Below are 19,530 nucleotides of genomic sequence, written 5' to 3'. Positions count from 1 at the left end.
TTTTTAGACTCAATCTCGTAGTTGAATTCGGATTGGAATCTGTTTTGTGCACTGTTCAGTAAAACAGCTTGGCTGTTGTTTCACATCATTATCTTTACTGCCGTTGTGATTTTCACTTATATCTTGCTGTCCAGAGCTACTTAGTATCCTTCATTGATGCTAGTTGTGCTACGACGTGACCTCATTAGTGTTCTAGGCTCACGTCTCTAGTTCGGTCTAGCCTAGGACCAGCACAGTACCGTCGTTGAGCGTTTATTCAACATTGCATCTCTGGATTGATTATTGCTAATCTTTTGCTACCATATATAGCCAACCCAGCTCCACATATTTCTACATCGTGTATACGCATGTTCCCCTGGCAATCGCTTTACACAATCTTCGAAGTTATTTGACACCGTTAGTTGCCTCTCACCACCTGCTGCATGGTAAGAACTTGTAAGATATTGATATTTGCTTTACTGTGAGCACTTTACAACCACATCCTAGTAGTTCATAGGAACATTATTCTCGAATTTTGGTTCTTGTGTCTACTAATCATGACAGGTTCCAGAGATAGAAGTTCTTGGACGACGGACACATCTTCACCATCACGAGAGTTGGGACAACACACACAAGCATATGGCCAGGTTATCTCTTTACCATCATTTGAGGGTAGATTTAATCCTGCTATTTATCTAGCTTGGGAGCTTGAAGTAGAACAAGTTTTTAGTCACCATGATTTTTCTGAACTTGAGAGAGTACGAGCTACCATTAGAGCATTTACTGGTTTTGCTTCTGTTTGGTGGAGTGTACATTGTAAGAAAAACATTGATAACCAACCCACAACTTGGAAAGTTTTGAAAGCTGTAATGAGACAACAATTTTTTCCTCCTTACTATCGTCGTGAATTGCGTTGCAAATTGGAGCAATTAAAACAAGGCAGTAACAATGTTCATGCTTACTACCAAGAGTTCAAATCTTATATGCATCATTGTGACATAGAAGAATCTGAGGATGATACAATGAATAGATTTTTTGGTGGTTTGAACCATGATTTCAGGCAAGATTTCGGTATATTCCTCGTTGCATTACTGGTATGTATGTCCGTGCTTGTACCTTTGAGAGACAGATACAGGAGGATGCATTGGGTGACTACAACAACTACTATTCCAGTTCATGCTCACCATCGCCGGTTGGTTACTCCACTATTGCACCTACTAGAGCAGCCCCACCTCGGATTGTGAGCGCAATATCATCTCAAGAGTATGGTACATTGTCAACGTCCGTACCTACATCAGCTACATCTCTGCGAGGTAACAGTAAAGGTATTGATGATATAACTTCACATGAGAATGAAGCATGCCTAGTTAACTTGAATGCATCATGTGTTGAGTTACCTGTTGATTTGAGCACACCACCTATTTTAGAGACTCTTGTTACTGTCATGAATGCGTCATGTGATCAAACAACTGAAATATCAACAATTTTGAGTGCACCCATTGAATTAACTGTTGATGCAAAAGAACCAATGTTTAATCATTTTGATATGACCTCTAATCTTGATGATGATTCTGTGTCCAATGACTTATTGCATGTTTGCTTATTTAAGCATGTTGTAGCATGTAAATTTGATGCAAGTAAGGTTTATTCATCGAAGTTAGGATGGTTTAATGATGAACATTGCCAATCTTTTGAAGAGAATAAGAGCTTCACTTATATGTGCAAACTGAGTTCCAATATTTTCATGCCTTCTACTTCCTGTGATAATTTTTTGGCTTTAGATTTTATGAACGATGAAAGTTACTCATGTATACATGTGACATGTGTGCAAAAATCAAGGGAAGTTAAAATGGATGACATATACATATACAACATGTACACCTTGTCTCTTTTGTTAGCCACATTTCAGATTAAGCAATGCCGAGGACGGCTTTATTTTCAAAAAGGGGAGGATGATGAGGACATGACTACCTTGGATACGACCAAAAATATTGCATACATGCATATTTGTCAGGTGATTTCCAATGCAAACTATTCAATAATCTATTTATGTTATCCAGAACAAAAATACTTCACACACTTTTGTGTTTTGTCTAATTGCAGGTGTATGGGACATTTGTACAATCCACATATGAAGACAAGGGAAAAGGAGAAGTTTAGGTTGTGTTCAAAAAGTCCTCTCACGTCACTTTTGGGCCAAGAGAAGATAGAGTCCAAGTCTCTCACGTTCTGGATTCAGATTCGGACTGCACAGACATACCTGACTCAAAACGCCAACAAATTTTTCATACGGACTCCGAATTGGGTGATTCTTTTTTTGTTGGAAACTAGATTTCGTTCTCTTTCCAACCCAATTGGATTCACCTTCAAATTCATCCGGAGCGTTGAGTTACGGACGAAACAATCTGACGTTGCAGCAGAATCCGAGTCAAACTACAAGCCCAAAGGTGTTGCATCACCTCCACTTGGGCCCATGAGCCTTGTACGACCTAGGGTTAGTTTTAGGATACCTTGGGAGTCCTCCCACCTCGTTGGTCGCCACCCCTTGCTCCTATATAAGTAGATCCATCTAGTAGCTTTTTCCTTGGGATTTGTTTAGTTAAAAGTTAGCCATTGCAACTTCGTGTACTTCGTTTGTGTCCAACGACCAGACCAAGACCGCTTACGGATCCCCACCATTATCAATACCTCATATATATTTGCAATATTCAGATTGCTTTATCATATTCTTGCTCGTTCTTCGATTGCTTGCAGGAATAGACCTTCGTGGTCAGGCTGACCGTGCTTCCGGCATCGTCAGTAACCTCAGGAGATTGGTTTAGCGATTGCTAAGGCGCAACGTCGTGCACGTTTGTATTCGGATCGTCAAAGTCGTCTCCACCAAATCGATAGTTATCATCTCATCGAAAGATCGGGACCCTCGCCTCTATCACTGATGCCTTGTCTCGTCGTTATACTATGCTTTCACAACTTGACTTTAAAATATTTGGTTTGGAGACCATCAAGGATCAATATGTTAATGATGCTGAATTTAAAGATGTATTGCAAAATTGTAAGGAAGGGAGAACATGGAACAAGTTCGTTCTTAACGATGGATTTGTGTTTCGTGCTAACAAGCTATGCATTCCAGCTAGCTCCGTTCGTCTTTTGTTGTTGCAGGAGGCGCATGGAGGAGGATTAATGGGACACTTTGGCGTCAAGAAGACGGAGGATATACTTGCTACACATTTCTTTTGGCCAAAGATGAGACGGGATGTTGAGCGTTTTGTTGCTCGCTGCACTACATGTCAAAGAGCTAAGTCACGACTCAATCCTCATGGTTTATATATGCCTTTGCCTGTACCTAGTGTTCCTTGGGAGGATATATCTATGGACTTTGTTTTAGGTTTTCCTAGAACAAAGAAGGGGAGGGATAGCATATTTGTTGTCGTGGATAGGTTCTCGAAAATGGCACACTTTATACCATGTCATAAAAGCGATGATGCTGTTAATGTTGCTGATTTGTTCTTTCGTGAAATTATTCGCTTACATGGTGTGCCAAATACTATTGTTTCAGATCGTGATACTAAATTGCTTAGCCACTTTTGGAGATGTTTATGGGCTAAGTTGGGGACTAAGCTGCTTTTTAGTACTACTTGTCACCCCCAAACTGATGGACAAACTGAAGTAGTCAATAGAACATTGTCTACTATGCTTAGGGCTGTTTTGAAGAATAACAAGAAAATGTGGGAAGAATGCTTGCCTCATATTGAATTTGCTTATAATCGTTCATTGCATTCTACTACTAAGATGTGCCCTTTTGAAATTGTGTATGGTTTCCTACCTCGTGCACCTATTGATTTGTTGCCTCTTCCATCTTCGGAGAAGGTTAATTTTGATGCTAAAGAACGTTCTGAATTGATTTTAAAAATGCATGAGTTAACTAAGGAAAACAATGAGCGTATGAATGCTAAATATAAACTTGCTGGAGATAAGGGTAGAAAACATGTTGTGTTTGCACCTGGAGATCTTGTTTGGTTACATTTGCGTAAAGATAGATTTCCTAATCTGCGCAAATCAAAGCTAATGCCACGTGCTGATGGTCCTTTTAAGGTTTTAGAGAAAATAAATGATAATGCATATAAACTTGAGCTACCTGCAGATTTTGGGGTTAGTCCCACTTTTAATATTGCAGATTTGAAGCCTTATTTGGGTGAGGAAGATGAGCTTCCGTCGAGGACGACTTCATTTCAAGAAGGGGAGGATGATGAGGACATCAATACCATTGTTACACCCACAGCCCCTACTGTTACATATACTGGACCAATTACTAGAGCTCGCGCACGCCAATTAAATTACCAGGTACTTTCGTTTCTTGGTAATGATTCTAATGTTCATGAGATTATGATGCTGCCTAAATTGGATACATTTGTTTTGCTTTCAAATGAAGGGCCTAGCTTGGAGAAGGATGAACATTGGAGCAAGAACACGCATGAAGTTGATGGCATGCGGAAGGGGATCAAGAACGGAGTTACAAGTGATGATTTCAGGACTTTGAAGCCGCCATAAGGAGTGCATGAAGCCATGGACGAAATATACAAGATGCCACTTCATAATATTCGTCCATAGGCTATTCTAGGTGCTGCGTCACCTTATTAATGGGCCAGGCCCATGTAATTTCGAAATACTTAAGTATAGGATATTTTTAGAGTCCGTATGTGTGGGGAAACAAGAGTTAGGGTTGGTTTCGGACCCCACCCTCAAGGGCCACGAAATTCCCCTCTCTTCCTCCATATATACAGCCCTTAGGGCGTCGTTTAGACGTTGGGTTTTGTTTAGATTAAAAGTTCGCCATAGCTGCAACTTCGCGTACTTCGTTTGTGTCCAACGACCAGGCCAAGACGTCAAAGAACCCCACCTTGATCAATAAAGCTTTCATCTTATATTCGCAATATCCAGATTGCAATCTCAGCTTCTTGCTTGTTCTTCGTTTGCTCGCAGGAAACAGGCCCTCGTGGTCAGGTTGATCGTGCTCTGGCGTGGTCAATAACCCCTCGGAAGTTGGTTTAGCGATTGCTAAGGCGCGACGTCTCGCACGTTCGTAGTCGGATCGTCAAGGTCGACTCCCACAGAAAACGATAGCCACCATCTCATCGAAACATCGGGACACCTTTGCCTCTATCAGGTATAAGTGAGGAATCTAACTCGTTATGAAGCTTAAGTTAATATACTAGGCATTATATGAGATACAGACAGGATAGATCTAACATTGAGTAGGCAGAAACCACTTTCGGTAAACAGGATGAATCTCTTAGGATCAAAAAGATGGTAAAAAGAGAGTTTTATTTACCACACGATGAACTGCTAGATGGGAAGAGTAGGAGACCGAGCAGTTCAATCCACCGTGCCCTAACTTGGCGATGGAGGACACCTACGGCGGCGGCGGAGAGGACGAAGACCGCGGCCGGCGTGAGGACAACGTCGGTGAAGTCGCGGCAGCTAAGTGCTTCGTCGCCGGCGTCGTCAAGAGCTAGCGGTGGCGCTAGGGTTTTGACGAGGTAGAGAGGTGGAAGAAGGTTTTCTTGACCGTAGGGGACATGTATTTATAAGGAAGTATGCGGCGCAGCGTAATTACGCAGGTGCCCCTGGCGGTTCACATCTGAGGGACACGTGGCACGCATGCAATAGACTTGGAGTTGTCCCACGTTCCCACGTCCGCCCGAACTGTCGGATGGTCGTTCCGGCTTCTCCGGATTTCAGGCAGTAAGGATAGAGCATTTAAAACAGACTTAATGTTTGTCTCTGTATCTTCTGCTGACAAGGACACAGAGAAGACATTCGACAGTTTCAATAGAATGCATATGATTTGGACAGATAGAGGTTGAGATAGAGAGCATAGAGAGATTAGGGTCCGATCACATTCACTTAGTTCAAAAGATTCAACAAGGAAGACATATCTATAAGTGAATGCTGTAGAGGACAGAACACAAATATGTATATATCAGAAGACAATCAAATCAGCATAGTGAAGACAATCATGAAGACAAGTTGAAATTGAAGACAATCCAAATGTGAAGACATAGCAAATGTAACGCCATGAGTAAAACACTTCAAACAGAAGAATTTGGTGCTGGCGTTACCCACCGTATAGGAAGTATTAGACCCAGACACGGCGCACAATTATCGTGGCACTCTGAAGTCAAGTTCCACGTTAATATATTCACACTCAGAATGTAAGTCTTCATTGATTGAAGATATACTTTACTTTGTGTGTTGCACATCTATGTCATCAACATGCTTAAGTGTTAGGATGTGTGCCTGATCACAGGACATTTGAGGATTCCAAAATATTTAGCTCACACCGTAACTTGCAAAACCTCTTCTCATACAAGGGCTTGGTGAAGATATCTGCCAATTGCTCTTCAGTGTTGACGTGTATGATATCAATATCTTCCTTCATAACATGATCTCTGAGAAAGTGATGACGAATTTCAATGTGCTTTGTCTTCGAGTGCTGAACTGGGTTGTTGGCAATCTTGATGGCGCTTTCGTTGTCGCAGTAGAGTGGCACTTGCTTCAGATGAATGCCATAGTCTTTGAGTGTTTGCTTCATCCATAGAAGCTGGGCGCAGCAAGATCCAGCAGCAATGTATTCAGACTCAGCAGTGGAGAGAGATACACAGTTCTGCTTCTTTGGAGACCAACATACAAGTGATCGTCCCATAAAATGACATGTGCTTGATGTAGACTTGCGATCCACCTTATCACCAGCATAATCAGCATCCGAGAATCCAACTAGATCAAACTCTGAGCCCTTTGGATACCATAATCCTAGTGTTGGGGTGTGAGCCAAATATCTGAGAATTCGCTTCACAGCTAAGTGATGTGATTCCTTTGGTGCCGCTTGGAACCGGGCACACATGCAAACACTAAGCATGATATCTGGCCTAGATGCACATAAATAAAGCAAGGAACCAATCATGGAGCGGTATACCTTTTGATCGAACTCTTTACCATTGTCGTCGGGACCCAGATGATGTTTGGCTGGCATTGGCGTCGTGAAGCCTTTGCAATCTTGCATCCCAAATTTCTTCAGGCAATCTTTAAGGTATTTCTCTTGAGATATAAAGATGTCGTTGCGTTGCTAACGTATTTGAAGACCAAGGAAGAACTTCAGCTCACCCATCATGGACATCTGATATTGCTCTTGCATCATATATCCAAACTCGTCAGTGTATTTCTGATTGGTGCAGCCGAAGATAATGTCATCCACATATATATGGCACACAAACAGTTCACCATCATATGTCTTCGTGAAGAGAGTGGGGTCGAGGGAACCAGGTTTGAAGCCTTTTCTCTTCAGGAAGTCTTTGAGTGTGTCATACCAAGCCCGAGGGGCTTGTTTGAGGCCATACAGTTGATGAGGACATCAATACCATTGTTACACCCACAGCCCCTACTGTTACATATACTGGACCAATTACTAGAGCTCGCGCACGCCAATTAAATTACCAGGTACTTTCGTTTCTTGGTAATGATTCTAATGTTCATGAGATTATGATGCTGCCTAAATTGGATACATTTGTTTTGCTTACAAATGAAGGTCCTAGCTTGGAGAAGGATGAACATTGGAGCAAGAACACGAATGGAGTTGATGGCATGCGCAAGGGGATCAAGAACGGAGTTACAAGTGATGATTTCAGGACTTTGAAGCCGCCATAAGGAGTGCATGAAGCCTTGGACGAAATATACAAGATGCCACTTCATAATATTCGTCCATAGGCTATTCTAGGTGCTGCGTCACCTTATTAATGGGCCAGGCCCATGTAATTTCGAAATACTTAAGTATAGGCTATTTTTAGAGTCCGTATGTGTGGGGAAACAAGAGTTAGGGTTGGTTTCGGACCCCACCCTCAAGGGCCACGAAATTCCCCTCTCTTCCTCCATATATACAGCCCTTAGGGCGTCGTTTAGACTTGGGTTTTGTTTAGATTAAAAGTTCGCCATAGCTGCAACTTCGCGTACTTCGTTTGTGTCCAACGACCAGACCAAGACGTCACAGAACCCCACCTTGATCAATAAAGCTTTCATCTTATATTCGCAATATCCAGATTGCAATCTCAGTTTCTTGCTTGTTCTTCGTTTGCTCGCAGGAAACAGGCCCTCGTGGTCAGGTTGATCGTGCTCCGGCGTGGTCAATAACCCCTCGGAAGTTGGTTTAGCGATTGCTAAGGCGCGACGTCTCGCACGTTCGTAGTCAGATCGTCAAGGTCGACTCCCACAGAAAACGATAGCCACCATCTCATCGAAACATCGGGACACCTTTGCCCCTATCAACAGTGCCTTGTTGAGCTTGTACACCATGTCAGGATGTTTTGGATCTTCAAAGCCAGGCGGTTGTGCAACATACACTTCTTCGTCAATCTTGCCATTGAGAAAAGCGCTCTTCACATCCATTTGATGTAGAAGAATGTTATGATGATTTGCATAGGCCAGCAGTATGCGTATGGCTTCAAGCCTAGCCACAGGACCAAATGTTTCATCGAAGTCAATCCCTTCAACTTGAGTGTATCCTTGAGCAACGAGACGAGCTTTGTTTCTGACAACTTGACCATGCTCATCTTGCTTGTTGCGATATATCCATTTAGTGCCTATTATATTGTGCTTACGAGGATCAGGACGCTTAACCAGTTCCCATACATTATTCAGTTCAAACTGTTGAAGCTCTTCTTGCATAGCTTGAATCCATTCAGGTTCCATGAAGGCTTCATCAACTTTCTTGGGTTCAGATATTGAGACGAATGCGAAGTGCCCACGGAAATTTGCTAGCTGTGTTGCCCTTGAACGAGTGAGTGGACCTGGTGCATTGATGCTATCAATTATTCTCTCAATCTGTACTTCATTTGCAACACGAGGATGTACAGGACGAAGATTTTTCTCTTGCTGATCATTGTCATCGTTAGAAGGATTGTCTTCGGGCTGAGCATTGTCTTCAGGTTGATCAGGTGCGGAGATGATAAGTTCCTCTTCAGGCTGAGCTTCAGATGGTATGATTTCTCCAGTTCCCATAAGTTTGATTGATTCACTGGATGGAACTTCATCTAGCACATTTGGCAGGTGCTCTCTTTGCGAGCCGTTAGTCTCATCGAACCGCACATCCACAGTTTCAACCACTTTATAGTGAAAGAGGTTGAAGACTCTGTAGCAGTGCGAATCCTTTCCATATCCAAGCATAAAACCTTCATGTGCTTTCGGTGCAAATTTTGAAGTGTGATGTGGATCCTTGATCCAGCACCTGGCACCAAATACTCTGAAGTAACTGACATTTGGCTTCTTGCCAGTAAGGAGCTCATAGGATGTCTTGTTGAGAAGCTTATGAAGATAAACACGGTTGATGATATGGCATGCAGTATCAATGGCTTCAGGCCAGAATTTTCTTGGAGTCTTGTATTCATCAAGCATCGTCCGGGCCATCTCAATAAGTGTTTTGTTCTTGCGTTCGACGACGCCATTCTGCTGTGGCGTGTACGGAGCTGAGAATTCATGTGTGATGCCCAAAGTATCAAGATATGTATCTAGCCCAGTGTTCTTGAATTCAGTGCCATTGTCACTTCTGATGTGCTTTATCTTGACGCCATAGTTGTTCATGGCTCGATTGGTGAAGCGTCTGAAGACATCCTGCACTTCAGTCTTGTAGAGGATTATATGCACCCAAGTATATCTTGAATAATCATCAACAATGACAAAGCCATAGAGACAAGCAGTAGTAGTAAGAGTTGAGTAATGAGTGGGACTGAAAAGGTCCATGTGGAGCAGTTCGAAGGGTTGAGTCGTTGTCATGATTGTCTTCGAGGGATGCTTGGCCCTCGTCATCTTTCCTGCTTCACAGGCACCGCATAAGTGATCCTTCTTGAACTTGACACCCTCGATGCCTATGACATGCTTCTTTCTTGCAAGAGTGTGCAAGTTCCTCATGCCAGCATGCCCTAGCCTTTGATGCCAGAGCCAGCATTCTGAAGCTTTTGCTAGAAGACATGCGCAAGTTGTGGTCCTGCTGAGAAATCTACCATGTACAAATCATCTTTCCGATACCCTTCAAAAACTAGAGACTTGTCAGATTCCATTAGAACAAGGCAACGATATTTTCCAAACATCACAATCATGTTTAAATCGCAAAGCATTGAGACGGACATTAAGTTGAAACCAAGGGATTCAACAAGCATGACTTTATCCATGTGTTGATCCCTTGAGATTGCAACTCTACCTAGACCCAATACCTTGCTTTTACCAATGTCAGCAAATGTAATGTGACTTTTGTCAGATGGACGTAAGGTTGAGTCCATAAGAAGACTTCGCTTGCCAGTCATGTGTTTAGTACACCCACTATCAATAATCCATTCTGAAGCAGCTGGTGTCGTACCCTACAGTGCAGTTAGGGGGATAGGCTTCACGAAGAGAACTGTGAATCATAAACATTTGATGAGCAAGTGGATTATGAAAGCTTAGATCAAGGTTAGGACTGATAGGGCAAGTAGCAAGTGACTCAGGAACAAAATACATAATAAGACCATTTGGGCATTTGATCTTGCGCCCTGCAAGATGTTTAAGGTCCCCAGTAATAGCTTCAGACGATTTTGGTTTTTGGCTAGAGACCTTTCCCTGCAAAAAGAGAGTTAAGCTTTCTTAGCCACCCACATCTTCAAGGGTGCCTTCGAAGCAATGAGTCTAAGTGCAGCATCTGAGAACTTTGGCTTTGGAGCCCTAGCAAAAAGTCTTGCAGGTGGACAATAGTACTCATAAAAATAAGCAGAGTAGTTCTTGGTCTTATGAACATGGCGGTTTGATGAAACGCGCTCATATTCATAGGCCTGAGTAAGGTTTCCCTGCAAAACATTTGCGTTAGTGCGACTCAGGTGAGTCCTCTGTCTGTATGAAGCCTTTGGACCGTATGAAGCCTGTGGTTTGGGGTTTGTCTTCTTCATGTGTGGTGTCATGACGACATTCACAGGAAGATTCTCCAAACATCTTTTCGGCACCCAGACTTTCTTCATAGGCGGCCCATTCCTATATTTAGTACCAATATACCTGGTAAATACTTCACCATTCTGATTCTTAAACAGTTTATAGTTTGCATTAGAGGATTCATCAATAACAATGGGATTAGCACAAGTGAAGCCATATAGGGTGGATGGATCCGCTGAAGGTTCCTTTTCAGCAACCCATGTGGTTTTGGGGTACTGCTCAGGTTTCCAGTAAGAGCCAGCAGCATTCATTTTCCTTTCGAACCCAACACCCTCTTTCCTAGGGTTTCGGTTCAGGATCTGCCTTTTGAGGACATCGCACAGTGTCTGATGCCCTTTGAGACTTTCGAACATCCTTGTTTCAAGCAATGTCTTCAACCTAGCATTCTCATCAGCAATAGCAGTGGCATCCTCAGCAGAGGGGTTAGTTACCACATCAGCAGTTGAAGATATTGCAACAGTAGCAGCAGTAGAACATTCAGCAACAGAAGTAGCGTTATCACACTCAATGCATTTAAGACATGGCGGTTCAAATCCTTCCTGGGCGGAACTGATCTGTTTGGCGCGAAGTGACTCGTTTTCCTTTTGAAGATCTTCATGAGCCGCTCTCAATTTCTCGAGATCTTGCTTCCTTTGAAGATAATCATAGGAAAGCTTTTCATGAGTTGTTGAGAGCGTTTCATGACGACTTTCAAGTTCCTCATACTTAACATGAAGATTTTTTATGTCTTCAATTAAGGACTGAGACCGAGTCATTTCAGCGTCTAACAGGTCATCGCTTTTGTCTAATAGTTTTTGAATATGTTCCATTGCTTTTTGTTGTTCAGTTGCAATTTTAGCAAGTGTTTTGTAGCTGGGTTTGGAACCACAATCAGAGTCATCTTCACTTGATGTTTGATAGTGAGTGGCGCGTGAGTTTACCTTGGCACCGCGTGCCATGAAGCAGTAGGTGGGAGTGGAGTTGTCCTTGTCATTAGCATCGGCGTTGGTGACGGAGTCATTGTCTTTAGTGTTGAAGATGGACTTGGCAACGTAGGCTGTAGCCAGACTTGCAACGCCAAAATCGGACTCCTCCTTAGACTCCACCTCCTCCTGCTCAGAAGCGGACTCCTCCTCTGAATCCATTTCCTTGCCAACAAACGCACGAGCCTTGCCAGATGAGCTCTTCTTGTGTGATGAAGACTTTGAGGAAGACTTGGAAGAAGACTTTGAGTATTTCTTCTTCTTATTGTCGTCAGAATCATACTCCTTGCTCTTCTTTTTCTTCTTGTTCTCATTGTCCCACTGCGGACACTCAGAGATGTAGTGGCCAGGTTTCTTGCACTTGTGGCATGTTCTCTTCTTGTAGTCATGAGCAAAAGCTTCATCATTCCTTGAGCTTGATTGTGAAGACTTTCTGAAGCCTTTCTTCTTGGTAAATTTTTGGAACTTCTTCACAAGCATAGCAAGCTCCTTTCCAATGTCTTCAGGATCATCAGAACTGCTGTCAGATTCTTCTTCAGATGAGGAGACAGCTTTTGCCTTCAAGGCACGAGTTCGCCCATAGTTGGGACCGTAGATGTCTCTTTTCTCAGAAAGCTGAAACTCATGTGTGTTGAGCCTCTCAAGTATGTCAGACGGATCGAGTGTCTTGAAGTCAGGACGTTCTTGAATCATCAGGGCTAGGGTGTCAAACGAGCTGTCAAGTGATCTCAGGAGTGTCTTGACGACTTCATGCTTGGTGATCTCAGTAACGCCGAGGGCTTGAAGCTCATTTGTGATGTCAGTGAGTCGATCAAACGTGAGCTGGACATTCTCATTGTCATTTCTCTTGAAGCGGTTGAAGAGGTTGCGAAGGACACTGATTCTCTGATCTCTATGGGTTGAGACGCCTTCGTTGACCTTGGAGAGCCAGTCCCAGACTAGCTTAGATGTTTCCAAAGCACTCACACAGCCATACTGTCCTTTGGTCAGATGACCACAGATGATGTTCTTGGCAGTGGAGTCCAGTTGAATGAACTTCTTAACATCAGCAGCGGTGACACCTTCACCAGCCTTGGGAACGCCATTGTTGACGACATACCATAGGTCAACATCAATGGCTTCAAGATGCATGCGCATCTTATTCTTCTAGTAGGGATATTCAGTTCCATCGAAGACTGGGCACGCAGCGGAGACTTTGATTATCCCTACAGTCGACATAGCCAAAACTCCAGGTGGTTAAACCGAATCACACAGAACAAGGGAGTACCTTGCTCTGATACCAATTGAAAGTGCTAGTGATCGACTAGAGGGGGGTGAATAGGCGATTTTTATGAAAGTCTTCAAAACATGGAAGTTTCGAAGACAAACGATAGAAATAAACCTATTACCATGCAGCGAAAGGTAGACTACACTAAGCAGCCATAGTCAAGTATTCAATGAAGTGAAAGCACAAAGACTAATAGCAGCTAGGCCGTATAGATCAGGTAGGAAGATAGTGTGAAGCCAATCAGAACAAACAGTTACTCAGTGAAGAAAAAAGATAATGCAATCATACAATGACTTCACCAGGGCCAACAGTAAGTAAAGGAATGGGAAGGACGAAACCAGTGACTCGTTGAAGACAATGATTTGTTGAACCAGTTCCAGTTGCTGTGACAACTGTACGTCTGATTAGGGAGGCTGAGATTCAACTCAGAAGACCGTGTCTTCACCTTATTCCCCTTGAGCTAAGGACACCTAGTCCTCACCCAATCACTCTGGTAAGTCTTCAAGGTAGACTCCCAAACCTTCACAGACTTCGTTCACCGGCGATCCACAATGACTCTTGGATGCTCAGAACGCGACGCCTAACCGGCTGGAGGATTCACAGTCCTCAAGTGTAATAAGTCTTCAGATCACACAGACAGGAAGACTTCAGTGATGCCTAACACTCTTTGGCTCTGGGTGGTTAGGTCTTTATCCTCGCAAGGAATTCTCTCTCAAAGGCTTCGAGGTGGGTTGCTCTCAAACGACAAAAGCCGTACACTAACTCTGAGCAGCCAACCATTTATGGTTGTAGGGGGTGGGCTATTTATAGCCACTAGGCAACCCAACCTAATTTGTCCAAAATGACCCTTGGTCACTAAGGAACTGACACGTGTTCCAACGGTCAGATTTCAAACACACATGGCAACTTTACTTGGGCTACAAGCAAAGCTGACTTATCCAACTCTGGATAAGATTGCTCTCATTGTCTTCGCTTGAAGACATAGGATTCTGGTTAAGCATCACTTCAGTCATTCTAACCGGTCCAGCTAGGTGGCCCAATCCTTTTTGTAGCAAATGACAAGCCTGGATGAACTCCTATATAATGCAAAGGGCTCCCGAGGACACATGGGAATTACTGTCAAACTAGTTTTCATCATGCTCATATGATTCACGTTCGTTACTTTGATAATTTGATATGTGGCTGGACCGGTGCTTGGGTGATGTCCTTACTTGGACAAGCCTCCCACTTATGATTAACCCCTCTCGCAAGCATCCGCAACTACGAAATAAGAATTAAGATAAATCTAACCATAGCATGAAACATGTGGATCCAAATCAGCCCTTGACGAAGCAACACATAAACTAAGGTTTAAGCTTCTGTCACTCTAGAAACCCACCATCTACTTATTTCTTCCCAATGGCTTCCCCTAGGCCCAAATCATGCTGAAGTGTCATGTAGTCGATGTTCACATAACACCACTAGAGGAGAGATAACATACATCTCATCAAAATATCGAACGAATACCAAATTCACATGATTACTTATAATAAGACTTCTCCCATGTCCTCAGGAACAAACGTAACTACTCACAAATCATATTCATGTTCATAATTAGAGGAGTAATAATTATCACTAAGGATCTGAACATATGATCTTCCACTGAATAAACCAACTAGCATCAACTACAAGGAGTAATCAACACTACTAGCAACCCACAGGTACCAATCTGAGGTTTTGAGACAAAGATCGGATACAAGAAATGAACTAGGGTTTGAGAGGAGATGGTGCTGGTGAAGATGTTTATGGAGATTGATCCCCTCTCGAGGACAGGATCATTGGTGATGATGATGGCTTCGATTTCCCCCTCCAGGAGGGAAGTTTAGAACAACTCCATTGGATCCCTATTTTGGTTCTGCCCAAGTTCCGCTTCGAGACAGTGGCACTTTGTCCCGGAAGCTTCCTCTTGATTTTTTTCCAGGTCAAAACACATCGTATAGCAGTAGATGGGCACCGGAGGCCTGCCATGGGGTCCACAAGGCAGGTGAGCGTTCCCAGGGGGTAGGGCGCGCCCCACCCTTGTGGCTTCCTGGTGGGGCCCCTCTAGTACTTTCTTGATGCTGGTTGTTCCTTCTCCTCCTTTGGGACAGTCGATGTACCTGATCACACATGGTATCCCTGACTTAGGTAGCAGCCATGTCTCACTCAAATGGAAAGGGGAAGCATTTTGGAACGGGTTCACCTTGTGTCCGATGGTGTATGCTCAAGGTTGGGGTCTCGTCGTATGTCCACTTAGGGTTTGGGGAGTAGTCTTGGTGTACATGGGGTTGACCGTAGGATGCTCCGCATCAAGACCCTTCCTGAAAATATGATGAATTGCAATTGCATTATTTACTAAGAACATAGTTTGTTAGTTTTCAAGAAAGTTTATGCTTTATACTTTGATGTTGTGATTAATTGTTACTTGCTCATGGGAAGTTTTATGATAAAGTTATTTTTTATAATGATGAGCATGATGCTACTATGTCCATATTTTGTTTTTATCGACACCTCTCTCTCTCTCTCTCTAAACATGTGAGCATGATTTTCGATATCGGCTTCCGCTTGAGGACAAGCGAGGTTTAAGCTTGGGGGAGTTGATACGTCCATTTTCATCTTCTTTTCCTACTATTATTTATAGTGTTTTTATGCAATATAACACTTTGTGGAGTAATTCTAATTCCTTTTCTCTCATAATATGCAAGGTTTACACAAAGAGAGAGATTGCCGACGGCTAGAATTCTGGACCTGAAAAAGCTATGTCAGAGATACCTATTCTGCACATCTCCAAATGAGCTGAAATTTTACGGAGAATTATTTTGGAATATATAAAAATATTGGAGCAAAGAAATACCAGAGGGGGCCACCCATGTGCCCACTAGGCACCAGGGTGCGCCTGCCCCCTGGCGCAACCTGGTGGGTAATGGCCCCCCTGGCTAGCCTCCGGTGCCCATCTTCTGGTATATAAGGTCATTTTCCCTAGAAAAAATAAGAGAAGGACTTACGGGGTGGAGCGCCACTGTCTTGAGGCGGAACTTGGGCAGGAGCACTTTTGCTCTCCGGCGGAGAGATTCCGCCAGGGATACTTCCCTCCGGGAGGGGGAAATTGAAGCCATCGTCATCACCAACAACCCACTCATCGTGGGAGGGCCAATCTCCATCAACATCTTCAACAGCACCATCTCATCTCAAAACCCTAGTTCATCTCTTGTGTTCAATCTTCGTATCAAAACCTTAGGTTGGTATCTGTGGGTGACTAGTAGTGTTGATTACATCTTGTAGTTGATGCTAGCCGGTTTATTTGACGGAAGATTATATGTTCAGATCTATTATGCTATACAATACCCCTCTGATCTTGAGCATGAATATGTTGTGTGAGTAGTTAATTTTGTTCTTGAGGACATGCGAGAAGTCTTGTCATAAGTAATCATGTGAATTTGATATCCGTTCGATATTTTGATGATATCTATGTTGTGATTCCCTTCGAATTATCGTTTTGGTTTGGCCAACTAGATTGGTTTTCCTTGCAATGCGAGAGGTGCTTAGTTTTGGGTTCAATCTTGCGGTGTCCTCACCCAGTGACAAAGTAGGGGTAGCGAGGCACGTATTGTATTGTTGCCATCAAGGGTAAAAACATGGGGTTTTCATCATATTGCTTGAGTTTATCCCTCTACATCATGTCATCTTACTTAAGGCCTTACTCCGTTCTTATGAACTTAATACTCTAGATGCATGCTGGATAGCGGTCGATGTGTGGAGTAATAGTAGTACATGCAGGCAGGAGTCGGTCTACTTGACACGGACGTGATGCCTATATTCATAATAATTGCCTTGGATATCATCATAACTTTGCACTTTTCTATCAATTCCTCGACAGTAATTTGTTCACCCACCGTATTATTTCCCTTCAAGAGAGAAGCCTCTAGTGAAACCTATGGCCCCGGGTCTATTTTCCATCATATATTTTCAGATATATAAACCAAAAAACCCAAAAATACCTTGCTACAATTTATTTACTTTTATTTTGTTTTACATTTTAGCAATCTTTTATATCTATCTCTATCAGATCTCATCCTAGCAAGTGACCGTGAAGGGATTGACAACCCCTTTATTGCGTTGGGTGCAAGTGTTTGATTGTTTGTGCAGGTGTATAGATTGGAGACTTGCGTGTATCTCCTACTGGATTGATACCTTGGATCTTAGCTGAGGGAAATAGTTATATCTACTTTGTTGCGTCACCCTTTCCTCTTCAAGGGAAAAAACAATGCAAGCTCAAGAATTAGCAGGAAGAATTTCTAGCGCCGTTGCCGGGGAGATCTACATCAAGCCTACCAAGTACCCACCATAAACTCTCATCTCTTGCATTACATTCTTTTCCATTTACCTCTCGTTTTCCTCTCCCCCACTTCTAAAACGTTTTCAGAAAAACACAAAAAGATTTGCCTTTTTATTCGCCCTTCTTCCGTTCGTCTTCTTGTTTTCTTTTTGGTTGCTCGTGTGTTAGATTGCTTGCTTTGTCACGATGTCTCAAGAAAATACCAAGTTGTGTGACTTTTCCAATACTAATAATAATGATTTTATTAGTACTCCAATTGCTCCCGCCACTAGTGTGGAATCTTATGAAATTAATGCCACTTTGCTGAATCTTGTTATGAAAGATCAATTTTCCGACCTTCCTAGTGAAGATGTCACATCCCACCTAAATACTTTCGTTGAGTTGTGTGATATGCAAAAGAAGAAATATGTGGATAATGATATTGTTAAATAGAAGCTATTTTCGTTCTCACTACGAGATCGCGCTAAAACTTGGTTTTCATCTTTGCCTAAAAATAGTATTGATTCATGGAATAAGTGTAAAGATGCTTTTATTTCCAAGTATTTTCCTCCCGCTAAGATCATCTCCCTTAGGAATGATATTATGAATTTTAAGCAACTTGATCATGAACATTTTGCACAATCTTGGGAGAGGACGAAATTGACGGTAAGAAATTGCCCTACTCATGGGTCTAAGTTTATGGATGATCATACAAAATTTTATGCCGGATTGAATTTTGCATCTAAAAATCTTTTAAATTCCGCCGTGGGAGGTACTTTTATGGAAATTACTTTAGGAGAAGCTACTAAACTCCTAGATAATATCATGGCTAATTATTCTCAATGGCATACCGAAAGATCTTCCACTAGTAAAAAACTGCATGCGATTGAAGAAATTAATACTTTGAGTGGAAAGATGGATGAACTTATGAAATTTGTTGCTAGTAAAAGTGTTCCTAATGATCCTAATGATATGGATTTGTCCACTTTGATTGAGAATAATAATGAATCTATGGATGTGAATTTTGTTAGTAGGAACAATTTTGGTAATAACGCATATAGAGGTAATTTCAACCCTAGGCCATTTCCTAATAATTCCTCTAATAATTATGGTAATTCCTACAATAATTCTTATTGAAGTTATAATAAAATACCCTATGATCTTGAGAACAATATTAAAGAATTTATTAATTCGCAAAAAGTTTTCAATGCTATGGTTGAAGAAAAATTGCTGAAGATTGATGATTTGGCTAGGAACGTTGATAGAATTTCTCTTGAGATTCATTCTTTGAAAATTAGATCTATAATACCCAAGCATGATATTAACGAATCTCTGAAAGCTATTAAAATTTCTATTGATGAGTGCAAAGAAATAACCGCTAGGATGCGTGCTAAGCGAGATTGGTTTGTAAAAGTGTGTTCTTCTAGTTTTGTGAGAATAATGATGAAGATCTTAAAGTTATTAGTGTAACTCCTATTGAATCTTTGTTTTCTAATATAAATGTTGATAAATACGGGACTAGAGATGAGTCAACTTTATCTAGAAGGTGTCCCAATGATTCGGAGTTTATAGATCCTAATGCAAAAATTGATAAAAGTGGGATTGGAGAGGTCAAAACTTTAAGTAGCGATGAACCCACTCCTTCGGATTTCAAAGATTTTAATTATGATAATTGTTCTTTGATAGATTGTACTTCCTTGTTGCAATCCATGTTGAATTCTCCTCATGCTTATAATCAAAAAAAGCTTTTACTAAACATATTGTTGATGCTATGATGAAATATTTTGAAGAAAAAGCTTGAATTGGAAGTTTCTATCCCTAGAAAACTTTATGATGAGTGGGAACTTACTATTAATATTAAGATTAAGATTAAAGATTATGAGTGCCATTCTTTGTGTGATTTGGGTGCTAGCGTTTCCACGATTCCAAAAACTTTATGTGATGTGTTAGGTTTCTGTGAATTTGATGGTTGTTCTTTGAATTTGCAT

This window comes from Triticum urartu, chromosome 7A, assembly GCF_056163025.1.
Source record: "Triticum urartu cultivar PI428250 chromosome 7A, HENAU_Tu73, whole genome shotgun sequence".
NCBI classification, from domain to species: domain Eukaryota; kingdom Viridiplantae; phylum Streptophyta; class Magnoliopsida; order Poales; family Poaceae; genus Triticum; species Triticum urartu.
Note: the sequence above shows the minus strand (reverse complement) of the source record.